The sequence below is a fragment of the Desmodus rotundus genome, chromosome 4 (assembly GCF_022682495.2).
Source record: "Desmodus rotundus isolate HL8 chromosome 4, HLdesRot8A.1, whole genome shotgun sequence".
In the NCBI taxonomy this organism is placed as follows: Eukaryota; Metazoa; Chordata; class Mammalia; order Chiroptera; family Phyllostomidae; genus Desmodus; species Desmodus rotundus.
The window spans coordinates 155,785,393-155,798,429 of NC_071390.1; the positions used below are offsets into that span (position 1 = coordinate 155,785,393).

General features: G+C 41.5%; 1 protein-coding gene across 2 annotated transcripts in view; it reads left to right on the top strand.

The window, feature by feature from the left end:
• Positions 1-12,902: 12,902 nt before the first annotated feature.
• Positions 12,903-13,037, top strand: part of BEND4 (BEN domain containing 4) — a 34,473-nt gene continuing 34,338 nt past the window's right edge. For both annotated transcript variants that reach the window (XM_053923234.1, XM_053923233.2), the window contains exon 1: positions 12,903-12,978. The gene's annotated coding sequence lies outside the window, so the exon portion shown is untranslated. The remainder of the gene's footprint in view (positions 12,979-13,037) is intronic.

A 13,037-nucleotide genomic window follows, 5' to 3' on the forward strand; every position in this document is an offset into this window, starting at 1 on the left:
TCTCTAACCTCAGGGGACAACAAAAACAGAGAGCTGCGTGTCAATCTCGCTCCCCTGTTAGCTGCATTATCGTGAGTACGGGCCTTTCTGAACGCCACACTCCGCTAACATCTACCCGGCTCTGCTTTCGGGAATATTAAATTCCATAGTAATTTTGGTTTTTGCTTTTGATCTTTACTATTTTGCTCATTTGTCCATACACATGAGCTACAGAACTGAGTTTAAAATAAATAGTTACGATTAAAACCTGAGTCCACCAGATACGACAAAACCAGTAGCCCAAGAAGGGAATTCACTGTTGAAATGGGTAATAATAATAACAGATGATTAAAATTTTCTATCTTTGGATACGTCCATGTTAGACTATTCGGTAACAGCCAATGTCTTGATTTATCCCGATGCTCTGATAAATCAAGAGAAAGGGAAGGGATTTATACGACATAAGGGTTTGCCTGAGTGTGGATGGAAAGAGCAGTTCTCATAATGTGGATTTTCCAACCCTCTCCTTTCGTCAGAAAGCTCTTCTTACGATTCTGAGGAGGGAAACTGCTAGGACCACTCTGCACAGCAGAGCTCTGTATCACTTGACTAATTTTAAAAGTACCTGTAGTTCATTCAACGAGTCTTGGTAACTGGACTATTATCTGAAATCTGGAATAGCAAAATCTTGAAAGCAAGACAGGGACAAAATGGGAGACTATTAAAAACAAGTCAGAGTGCATTTTAGGGTGTCTTCCACTTACTGAAACATTACCAGTAGGAGAAAAAGAGAGGCTAATGTGTATTTGAACTGGTGGCCACTCACTGATGCTGAGCCTGGGGCAGCTGGCAAACACGGTGTCCTTGATCTGCCCACCCAGCAGAGGAGTGAGTTCAGTGTCATTATCCTGGATTCACAGTGGGACTCAGAGCCCATAAGTGCTGGAGGCTGAATTGGGGCCCAGGGCTGCTGGTTCCAAGGTCGGTGATCTTCTCACTGCTTAGAGTCGGGCCAGGAGAGGAGCCTTGGCTACACAGATCCCTCTCCTGGACTTTTGTTCATTTGGGATTAAGATATACACAAAGGACTTCGTGTAATTATTATCTAATGATGATGAAGCCAATGATCAGAGTTAAACTTTACCAAGTGCCTTCTGTGCGCCAGGTTCTGTCTACGTGGCATGTATTAATTCATTTCGTCCTCAGAACGATACTCCCTAGTGGGCACTATTATCATCCCCATTCTATAGATGGGGAAACCAAGGTACTGAGGGTTAAGCAACTGGTTCAAGGACACCCAGCTGCGAAGTGGAAGACCCAGGCGACTGGCTCCAGAGCTCACACTCCTAACTTCTGTGCTCTCCTGCTTCTGAGACCCACAGATGATGGCTAGTTAGCACGGCCTCCAGCTGCGTGATTCCACACTGTGCGGCGCAGACTCATTCAGAACGGCGCTCCTGCTCCCTCCTGCTGGCAAAAATAAGACCCTTGGGGCATGGAGCAGCTTACAAGTTTCAAAGAAAAAAAGTAAGATCTCTTTCAACTTTACTCCGTAGAAAAACAAATCTAAACTTGAAACCAGTATCTATGCTCTTGGAAACCTGAAACACCTATGACAGTTTCAACCGGCTGAAACCCCATGACCCCACAAGTTCAAGACAGGGGCTCCCCAAGGCAGGGCCCACACCCAGGAGTCTGTTCTTATCTTCTGAATTTGTGGATGACCTTTATTATAAAGCCGGCAGACCCACTTGGAGAAAAAACCAAACCAAACCAAACCAGTAGGCTCTTTCGTTAAATGGAAAGTAACCTAAGTAACAGCTGTTGTTATGCATATTACAGAAAATACAGTACCTGCTTTCCAGAGCAGAATGTGTGAAGAGCAAGTCGGGTCATTGTTTGCACAGGTATATCTGTCCGTGAGCAAACAAACGCAGATCAATCCGCTTGAATTTCACCAACTAGAAAAGACAGATAGCAAAGCATAAAACCATCTGACTCTTGCTTTTGACATTCAAGATTGTCTTCCTTTGCCATTTCATTTTTCTCTTACAATGCCAAAGAAGGTGTTTTTCTTAACTTAAGGAATATTTTTATGCCACGGAAATGCCTTTTAATAAAGGTTGAAAGAGGAGCTTATTAGTTCACTCTCAAAGACACAGTACAGAGCAGCTGCTTCTGTCTACCTAGCATCCCTTCCTCAGGGATCCACACCCCCTGTGGGTACCAGTGGGTGGCCCTGGGACCCAGGCTGGCCCACAACAGACCCTTCTCTCCCAAGTGATAAAAATTATTCCAAGGACAGCATAGGACAGCTGTCTTTCTGTTGTGGATTTTAAGCTAGGAAGATGACACTTTGTCTCTGCTGGTCATCTTTCCTGAAACATGGAGATGCTTTAGGTGGAGAGAGAGAGAATCCTGGAATCAGTGAGCCCCTTTATCTCTAATTCTTGCAGTCCTTTTTCCCTTCCTTAACATTCAACTCGGAGGCTGTGAGATACCTTAACCACCTCTGAGTTGAATGAGCCAATAAATCTCCCTTTGTACTTAATCTGGTTTGAGTTGGATTTCTGTCTCTTGCAACCAAGAGTCGTACTATGAAAGACTAAAAGTTTAAATCGCTGCCTTGACCACTCACAGAAGGTGCCTGCCTGAGCTGAGGGTATTTCCCTCTTACAAAGGACTGAGTTTTATACTCAGCAAACCTGTCGTCTTGCTAGTCTCCACTGTCTTCTGCATTCAATCCATTGTTTCTTTCCCACTCCTCACTTAGCCCAAAATTCAAGCCAATGGGATTGCTCTCTAAATGTAGTAAATTAGTTGTCTTTGAAGAGGCAGGGATGTACCTTGCTTGCTCATAAGCAGCAAAATTCTCAGACACCCCAAAGTGGACTGCTTTTCCAAGTGGTTACCTTGATACTAAAATGTGTTTATTTCAGTCATACTGCCATTGCTTCAAGCAGTGGTGTTCAAGATAGCTGTATATTAAAACCACCTGAAGAGATTTTAAAAACACCAATGCCAAGGTCTCATCCCAGAGATTCCATTTTCATTGGTCTGGGGAAGGGCCTGGGCATAAACATTTTGCAAAATTCACCCAGCTAAGGTTGAGTCAGCCAAGGTTAAGACTGGCTGACCAGCCCTGACCAGGTAGCTCACTTGGTTAGAGCATCGTCCAAATACACCAATATTGTAGGTTTCATCCCCAGTCAGGGCACATACAACTATCCACCAATGAATGCATAAATTAGTGGAACAAGAAATCAATGTTTCTCTCTCTCTCTCTAAAAATCAGTTAAAAAGCAGGAAAAAAGACTAAATATATTATATATATATGTTTTTAATAATTTTTATGTTTGACTTAACTAGAATAACTTGTCTGACCATGCTTTAGCGGGCGGGGTTGGAGAAGGCATGGAAGTGTTAGCCCTGTGTAACTTGCCTTCAGCATTTCCTGGGCTATGTTTGAATTCATTAAAATATTTTGGGCTTTCTGCACACTAACAGGCCCAGCAGGGGGAGCCACATGCTGTGTGGATCACTGTGAGTTCCAAATAGGTTGACCAGGGCCAGTCACGAGCAGCATCTGACAAAAGCCTACACCAGAGTCTTTGCAGATCTACCTAATACATAGAAACAAGTAGAAAGCAGCAGCCAAAATGTGAAGACAAAGAAACAGATCCCAAGTGAAAGAGCAAGAGAATTCTCCAGAAGAAAAGCTAGATGAAAGGGATGAAAGCTATTTATCAGATAGAGAGTTTAGAGTAATGATTATAAGGATACTCAATCCTTATAAGGACAGATACTCAATCCTTATGGATACAGCATGAAAAAAGAAATAAAAACCATAAAAAAGGTCCAGTCAGAAATAAAGAATGCAATATCTGAAATCAATAACACACTGGAAGGAATAAACAGTAGGTTAGATGAAGCAGAAGACTGAATCTGTGATTTGGAAGACAAAGTTTAAAAAAAAAAAAAAAAAAAAACCCAGACAAAGAAGGAGAAAGAAACAAGAATTTAAAAAATGAGGAGAGCTTAAGAAACATTTTGGATAACATGAAGAGAACAACATCCATATCATGGAAATACCAGAAGGAGAAGAGAGCAAGCAAGGGATCGAGAAACTATTTGAAGAAATAATGACCAAAAACTTCCTTAATCTGATGAAGGAAAAAGACATACAAGTTCAGGAAACTCAGAGAGTCCCAAACAAGTTGGACCTAAAGAGGCCTGTACCAAAACACATCATGATTAAAATGACAAGGCTTAAAGACAAGGAGAGAATCCTAAAAGCCACAACAGAAAAGTAGGTAGTTACCTGCAAGGGAGCACCAAGTAGATTGTCATCTGATTTCTCAAAAGAAGGGAGTGGCATGAAATATTCAAGGTGATGAATAGAAAGGACCTACAACCAAGGCTACTTTACCAGCAAGGTTATCACTTAAAATCGAAGGGGAAATAAGGAGCTTCCCACACAAGAAAAAGCTAGTTTGTTAACACCAAACCATGTTAAATGTTAACAAATGTTAAAGAGCTTGCTTTAATAATAAGAAGAAAAATTAAAAAAAAACAGAAGAAAATAGTCTAACAATAAAATGGCACTACATACGAATCTATCAATAATCACCTTAAAGGTAAATGGCTTAAATGCTCCAACCAAAAGACACAGGGTAGCTGAATGGATAAGAAAACAAGACCCACATACACGCTGCCTCCAAGAGACCCACATCAGATTGAAAGATACACATAGACTAAAAGTAAAGGGATGGAAAAAGATATTTCGTGCAAATGGAAAAGAAAAAAAAGCTGGGGTAGCAGTACTTATGACCAACAAAATAGACTTTATTTTTTAAATTTTGTTTATTTATTTTTAGAGAGAGGGGAAGGGAGGGAGAAAGAGAAGGAAAGAAACACCAACTGTGAGAGATACATTGATCAGTTGCCTCTCCCACACCCCCAAGTAGGGACCTGGCCCACAACCCAGGAATGTGCCCTAACTGGGAATCAAACCAACCACCTTTTGGTTCTCAGGCCAGTGCTCAATCCACTGAGTCACACCAGCCAGGGCAACAAAACAAACTTTAAAACTAAGGCTATAGTAAGAGACAAAGAACGATACTGCATAATGATAAAGGGAACAATCCAGCAAGAGGATATAACCCTCGTAAACATTTACGCACCGAACATAGGAACACCTAAATATGTGAAGCAAATCTTGACGGACATAAAGGGAGAGATCAACGGAAATACGGGCATAGTCAGGGATTTTAACACCCCTTTGACTTCAATGGATAGACCGTCTAGGCAGAAAATTAACAAGGAGACAGCGGCCTGAAACAACACACGAAATCATATGTATTTAATTGATATCTTCAGAGCATTTCACCCCAAAGCAGCAGAATATATACATTTTTCAAGTGCACATGGAACATTTTCTAGGATAGACCACATGTTGGGACACAAAACAAGTCTCAATAAATTTAAGAAGATTGAGATCGTATCAAGCATCTCCTCTGACCACAGTGCCATGAAACTAGACATCAATCACAAGAAAAACAGTGAAAAACAAGAAAAAATAGGGAAGCTAAATAATATGTTATTAATCGATGAATGGGTCAATAACGAGATCAAGGAAGAAATCAAAAGATACCTTGGAACAAATGAACATGAGGACACAACCATCCCAAATCTGTGGGGCAGGGGGAAAGCAGTTGTAGGAGGGAAGTTCATAGCATTACAGGCCTGTCTCAAAAAAGAAGCTCAAATAAACACTCTAACTTCACACTTAAAGGAACCTGAAAAAGAACAAACAAAGCCCAAAGTGAGTAGAAGGTAGGAAATAATAAAGATTAGAGCAGAAATAGATGAAAGAGTCTAAAAAAATGATACAAAACTATCAATAAATCCCAGAGCTGGTTCTTTGAAAAGATAAATAAGATTGACAAACTTTTAATCAGACTCATCAAGAAAAAACAGGATAGGACCCAAACAACTAAAATCAGAAATGAAAGAAGAGAAATAATAACTGACACCAAAGAAATACAAGGGACTGTAAGAAAGTATTATCAACAACTTATGTGCCAACAAACTGGACAGCCTGGATGGCATGGATACATTCCTGGAAACATACAATCCTCCAAAACTAAATCAGGAAGCATCAGAGAATCTGAGTAGACAGATTACACCTAGTGAAACTGAAGCAGTAATCAAAACACTCCCAACAAACAAAAGGCCTGGACCGCATGGCTTCACGGGGGAATTTTACCAAATGTTCCAAAAAGAACTAACACCTCTCCTTCTCAAACTATTTCATGAGATTTAAGAGAAGTCTCCCAAACTCATTTTATGAGGCCAACATTACCCTAATTCCAAAACCAGATAAAGACACTACAAAAAAAAATTGTAGGCCACTATCCCTGATGACACTAAAATCCTCAAAATATTAGCAAACCGAATACAGCAACACATCAGAAAGGGCATACACCACAATCAAGTGGGATTTATTCTGGGAATACAAGGTTGGTACAACATTTGCAAATCAATAAATGTGATTCACCACATAAACAAAATGAAGGATTAAAACCACATGATCATATCAATAGATGCAGGAAAAGCATTTAATAAAATCCAGCACCCACTGATGGTAAAAACTCCAAGCAAAGTGGGATTAGAGGAACCATACCGAAACATAATAAAGGCCATATGTGACAAACCCACTGCCAGCATTATACTCCACAGACAAAAACTGCAAGTTCCCCTTAAGATCAGAAACAAGAAAGGGATGTCCACTTTCACCTCTTTTATTCAACATAGTACTGGAAGTCCTAGCCACAGCAATCAGACAAGAAGAAAAAAAAGGCATCCTAATTAGAAAGGAAGAAGTAAAATTGTCATTATTTGCAGATGATTTGATACCGTACATAGAAAACCCCAAAGATTCCACCAAGAAACTACTAGAACTGATAAATGAATTCATCAAAGTAGCAGGACACAAAATTAATATCCAGAAATCAGTCACATTTTTACATGCCAGTAACGAACCAGCAGAAAGGGAAATTAAGAAAACAATCTCATTCACAATTGCTACAAAAAGAATAAAATACCTAGGAATAAACCTAACCAAGGATGTAAAAGACCTATACTCAGAAAATTATAAGACACTGAAGAAAGAAATAGAAGATACAAATAAGTGGAAGCACATACTGTATTCATGGATAGGAAAAATTGGCATTAACATCATTAAAATGTACATACTACCCAAAGCAATCTATAGATTCAGTGCAATTTCTACCCAGACTCCAATGGCATATTTCACAGAACTAGAACAAATACTTCAAAAATGTATACGGAACCACAAAAGGCCCAGCACAGCAACAGTGATCCTGAGGAAGAAGAACAAAGTTGGAGAAATCACACTACCCAATATCAAACTCAACTATAAGGCCATTGTAATCAGAATAGCATGGTACTGGCATAAAAACAGATACATAGATCAATGGAACAGAAGAACACAGAGCCTTTCTGGATTTTACTACACAGAGGAGGAAGACAATGGGGGGCCAGGGAGAGACATGATTATATTTTATTTTTTTAAATGTCCACTCATTTCAAAGCAGTAACAGTTTAAAATTATAAAACCCTTTCCACTGTTGAACATGTTTTACAAGGTGAGGTTATGACAGGGAGGCTGGGCCAGAGGTGGGGGTTGAGGGGTGGGGATGGAGGAGGAAGGGTGGGAGATTGAGGGGTAGAGGCAGGGCAGCAGCTACAAGTGCCCAGCATCCCTCTGTGCCCTTCAAGGGGTATCCCTGGGGGAAGGCCGGGCTTCCTCCTCAGCCTCTAGGCAGTGGGACTTTTGAGTATCTGCCCACAAACGGGAAATTCTCTTGAAGATTTTATTTTTAAAGAGAGGGGAAGGGAGGGAGAAAAAGAGGGACAGAAACATCAATGTGTGGTTGCCTCTCATGCGCCCCCTACTGAGGACCAGGCCTGCAACCCAGGCGTGTGCCCTGACTGGGAATCAAACTGGCGATTCTTTAGTTCTCAATCAACTGAGCCACACCAGCCAGGGCAAAGCCATGATTATATTTTAAAAGGCTCACTCGGTCCCTGTTTGGAAAACAAATGGGCTCCCTGCTGCCAGTCTGCTCCTCTACAGTCCATTGTCAACAAGGCAGAGTGAATCTTGTAAAACACTCCCGGACACTGACTCCCAGACAAATAAAACGTAACCACCACACAACAACATGCCCGGGGCTGTTCAGAGCAGCTTCTTTTGTGATAACCCGAAACTGAACACAACCAAGTGTCCAGCCACAGGTGAGTGGTTAAACAAACTGTGGCCCACAAAGCCATGGAATGCTACTCAGCAATAAAAAGGAACAAACTATTGATACAACAATAAGAATGTATCTCAGGGACATTAAACTAAGTGGGAAACCTCAGAAAATCATATATTGCAGGATTCCACTCATATAACTATAGGTACCAAACAGGGCCCATTGGAGGAAGTAGATGGATGCTAATGGGGACCTCTCTGTACTTACTATCTGAGCAACTTCCTGTGAATCTGTAACGATTTCAAAATCAAACATGTTTTAAAGACAGCATTGTAGAAAATAAATTGTGTTTCAATGGAAAAGTATGCACTGTCTACATACAGCACACCCTTCCCGGTTATCTAATTCCACTCCTTTCGTTGACTTTGAACTATTTTCACAGCTTGGGAAGTTTAGACTGGTAACTGATAGACCTGCCGACTTTCCTGTCTGGTAGCGGTTCCCTTCCCCTCTTCACCCACAGCTCTCATGAAAAAACCCATTTATGCATTCAATTGAACATTGCTTTATTTCAAATAAATCCGTGCTTTTTTGACTTTCTCTTTTGAATAATATGAGGGCAGGGAGCAAGTTAAACAAAATCTTTGGCGTCCGTTCATTTCTCTGTCTGTATGAGGGTCACGGCTGTACCTTTTCTGACAACCACCTTTTGGGAACATAAATCTCACCCCCCAGTGTTACACCTCCGAGGTTCTCATTGGATTTAGAAATCCCAAATATCTCCCCGGTATGAGGCCTGGTGCTAGCCAGCCCCTCCGGCCTCATCTCCTCACTCAGCCCCTGGCCGGTCCCCTCTGAGCATTCACCATCCTCTCGGCTCCCTGAGAACATCACGTTTGTTCCTGCTCATGGCTCCTGCCCCTGCCGTCCCTCAGCCTGGACTGCTCGTCTCACGGATTGAAACAATCTGCTTCGTAGGCTTAAGTAAACTCTCAGCTCAACTGTTCTGCCCACTGAGGTCAACTACTCTACCAAAAGTAACATCCCCACCCTAATGTTTTCATCAGTTAGTTCCATCTGACACAGTAATAGTATTATGTATTATATGTTTTATATATTATTATATGTATTATATAAGTATACTACATTATATTTCTTTTATACATTATATGAACATATTTATTATAGATTATATAAACATATTAAGTGTTCAGTTAGGTACTAGTTTGTTTATTATCTGCCCACCCCAATTAGCTGAGATTGTATTAGTTAGACGTTATTCAGCTAATACAATCCCAGGCAGGAATTGGTGGGCCAGTTACAATTTTAAAAATAGTAGGATTTTGGAATCTGGTTCTATTATATACCCCAGTGCTTAGAAAGGCACCTAGCATACAGCAGACATTGAATAATTCCCTGAGTGAATAATACCTCTAGACGTAGCAAGGTCCCCATCACTGGAGGTTTCTAAGCATGGTTTATACAACCACTTAACGGGGTCATAGAAGAGCTGTCGGCATAAACTCAGTCACAAGAATGAAGGCCTGTTAAGGCCCCTTCCAGCACTATCAGTCTATGCTTCCACGGCCACCACCCCTTTCTGCAATGGGGAACACAAAGGAGTATTCCTCATTTTCCACCAAGTGACAGTACGCATACCCCTGTTCCTGCTGCAATATCATCTCAGCATTAAAATGTTGAAGCTAATCAGACATTTAATTTCAAAGTAGAAGGTCATTATCTTGTCACAAAATTTTATTCCAATTACTTTTTTTTCCTATTATACGAAATGAATTAAAAGTAGCACAAAACATTGGGAGATCAAACAGTCAATCAGAAGCTCATTAAATATCATTGAAATTGGTGCAATAAAAAGCATTTCCCATGGCTGACATTATTTAAAAGCTATATTCTGGATGGCTCAAGAATTGACGTGCTGCCAATCAAAAAATCACCCTGTCCATAAATAGCCACTTGACTTTTAAAAGTTCACTATCTATTTTTCTGAGATAAAGAGTAAATATCTAAAAAGATTTAAAGCATGAGTGCAATTACCATCCTATCAGCCCCTATGAGACCCCAAAGAGAAGGTATCAGCAAAGTCACCATCTGATAACTTAGAGCAGCGATTTTCAACCGCTGTGCTGCAAGGATTTTTAAACATGCAATACCTGACGATTTAGTCAGGAGCCCTGCCGTCTTTCCCCTTACACTGTTAAATTAAAAAAAACTACAACATCCAACACAATAGCCATCCAGTGTGAATGAATCAAAATTATCCTATTTTTTGGTCAGATCGGCAAAAATATATTTTTTGGTGTGCCACAGAATTTTAGTAATTAGTTTATGTGTGCCATGAGATGAAAAAGGTTGAAAGTCACTGATTTAGGCTATAACCTAGAAAAAGAGGCTTAGAAATGCTACCAGTGATTTTATAAACACTTCAATAAATACATTTTTGTACATTGTTCAACTACTACAATCCCAGGCAGGAATTAGTGGGTCAGTTACAATTTTAAAATTGAGTTCAACTCCACACTTGGAATAAATGCCCACTTTATTTTCTAAAGAGTGCTTATTAAAACACTTCCTTTTTCTACGGACCCAGACTTAGGTGACAGCTAGCGTGAGGATCTGAAAGCCAATCCTAGTTAACGTTACAATATTCTTCCTCTAGAAGCACTCCTCCACCCACCCCCACTTTTTTCGAAAAGTTAAACTACTACTTTTTAGCTTTCAGTTTTATAGAAACAACCAGTGTTTGACACACAGACTGGCAGGCCCTTTCAGTTGCTAAAATATAACAGAAGTACTATTCCCAGTACTATTCTCTTAAGGTGATTTAAGTGATGGGATGATGCAAATTAAAAATACATAAGCAAAAGAGAAAGAACCCTACCCCTCACCACTGCTCACACACACTGCCACTACCCTAATTTCTTTTCAAAGCCTGGACTTACTGGCAAATTATCTGGGAGTAAAGTGGGAGGGAAAGATTTCAATGCAAAAATCAGAACTGCTTTATAGAAAGAAAAGTGTGGGGAGGTTTGTTATCATTTATTTCCTCCAGTATATCATTCAATTTCAGCTGTCTCATATCTCAGGAGAAGCTCCTCCATTTCTCACTTATGTGCCTCAGAAACATCTTCCTGGCATCTCATTCTCTCTCCCCGTCTTTCACCAGCATTTCATTATTTTTTAACTGTCCCTCTCATCCTTGTCTCCCTTTTTCCTAGTGATCCACGTGTCCTCATTTAGCAGTTTTCAGAAGCCAGGGAGAAACGTTGCAAATAATGTTAAATATGATTAATATCTTGAATTCCTTGAAATATGACATGCATGAGTTACAATGAAACCTCTTTTATTTCCCCATGAAATGCTTTTGCATAATGAGAAAGAAAATGTCCTCTATGCCCTAATCAGCCCTGACAGTTCCTGGACTCCCAAATACTTTTATTTATGGCATTATTTATTTCATCTCTAATAAATGGAGGTTGGGGAGAAACCACAGCACGATCTGAGGTTGCAGGAGAGTGGGAGACTCTGTAGGGTGGAGGAACATAGCAGCTGAACCAGGAGAGAGAGAAGGCTTCCAAAGGAAGGGAGGAGCTCTAGGAAATGAGAGGCCGAAGACACGAACCCCCAGAAAAAGAAAATGGGTCACTTTCCCAAGATTAAAAGGAAAGCTATGAAAACCAATGTAACTCAGAGTGGAAAGATGAGGGTTTTACATCAAGGAAGGAGATGTACCCAGAATTCAAACCTGAACAATGAAGATTGAAGGCTGGAAAAACAAACCTGGGAGGAGGGTATGCTGGTATTGGAGTTCGCCTAGGAGAGAGGTGATCTGCTCTAAAAAGTGGCCAGGAGAGGCCAGGACAGTCCTCCAGATTTGAAGATATCTCTACCACCATGAGACCCTCCTCCAAACGACAGAGGCTCACTAGGGAAATTGTGTGGCCTCCAGAAACCATAGCCTGGTGGCCCCGGATGCAGAGAGGAACTGGCTGGACAATACAGAAAGTGAGAGAGCTCTCGGGGCTGCCTTAGTCCTACAAGAGTATACACATATATATCAAATGACGGTTTTGAAAATATCTAATCCCCACCCCAAAGGGATGCATCAGATCATGGTTCACTCTCAATTGCTCAGAGCATCTATATGCTATGAGAAGTGAGAATCTGAACTCAAATGCCCTAGATGCATCTGTGTGGGTGTGGGCTATTCCCTCGAGGAACCTCGGTTTTCTCATCTGCACAATGGGGAAAATGATTTTGTTATGCACTCGCAGGGCCCCTATGGGGAACTAACCAAGTAATGTGAAAATCCAACGCCCTGTGCGCTTTTGGGGTGAGCATGAACTCGAAAGCCACTTGTTGGGTATGGGCAGAACCCCGAAGGCGCAAACAACGCACGCCACCTAGGGTCAAGACCTTCGACAGGCGCTTTCCAGAAGCCTGAGGGAGCAATTCCCGATCCGGGAAGAACTGGCTGTAACACCTTCCCAAGGCACGCACGCACGCACGCACTCTAGCCACCCCGCCCAGTCCGTCCCAACTATACCACCAGCCACGCGTGCAACGCCGAGAGTTTGGGGTAGTGCAGGGGGCGCCAGGAGCTCGTTTCCGAAGCTGGACGCCGCCAGGGGCAGAAGCCTCGACTCCATCTCTGGGACTCCGAAGTCTCGTCTTGGTGGAAACCTCACGCAGTTACCAGGTCGCCCCCCCCCCCACCAGTCCCTGCTATCCCCTACCCCCTTCCCGTCGAAGGCGTAC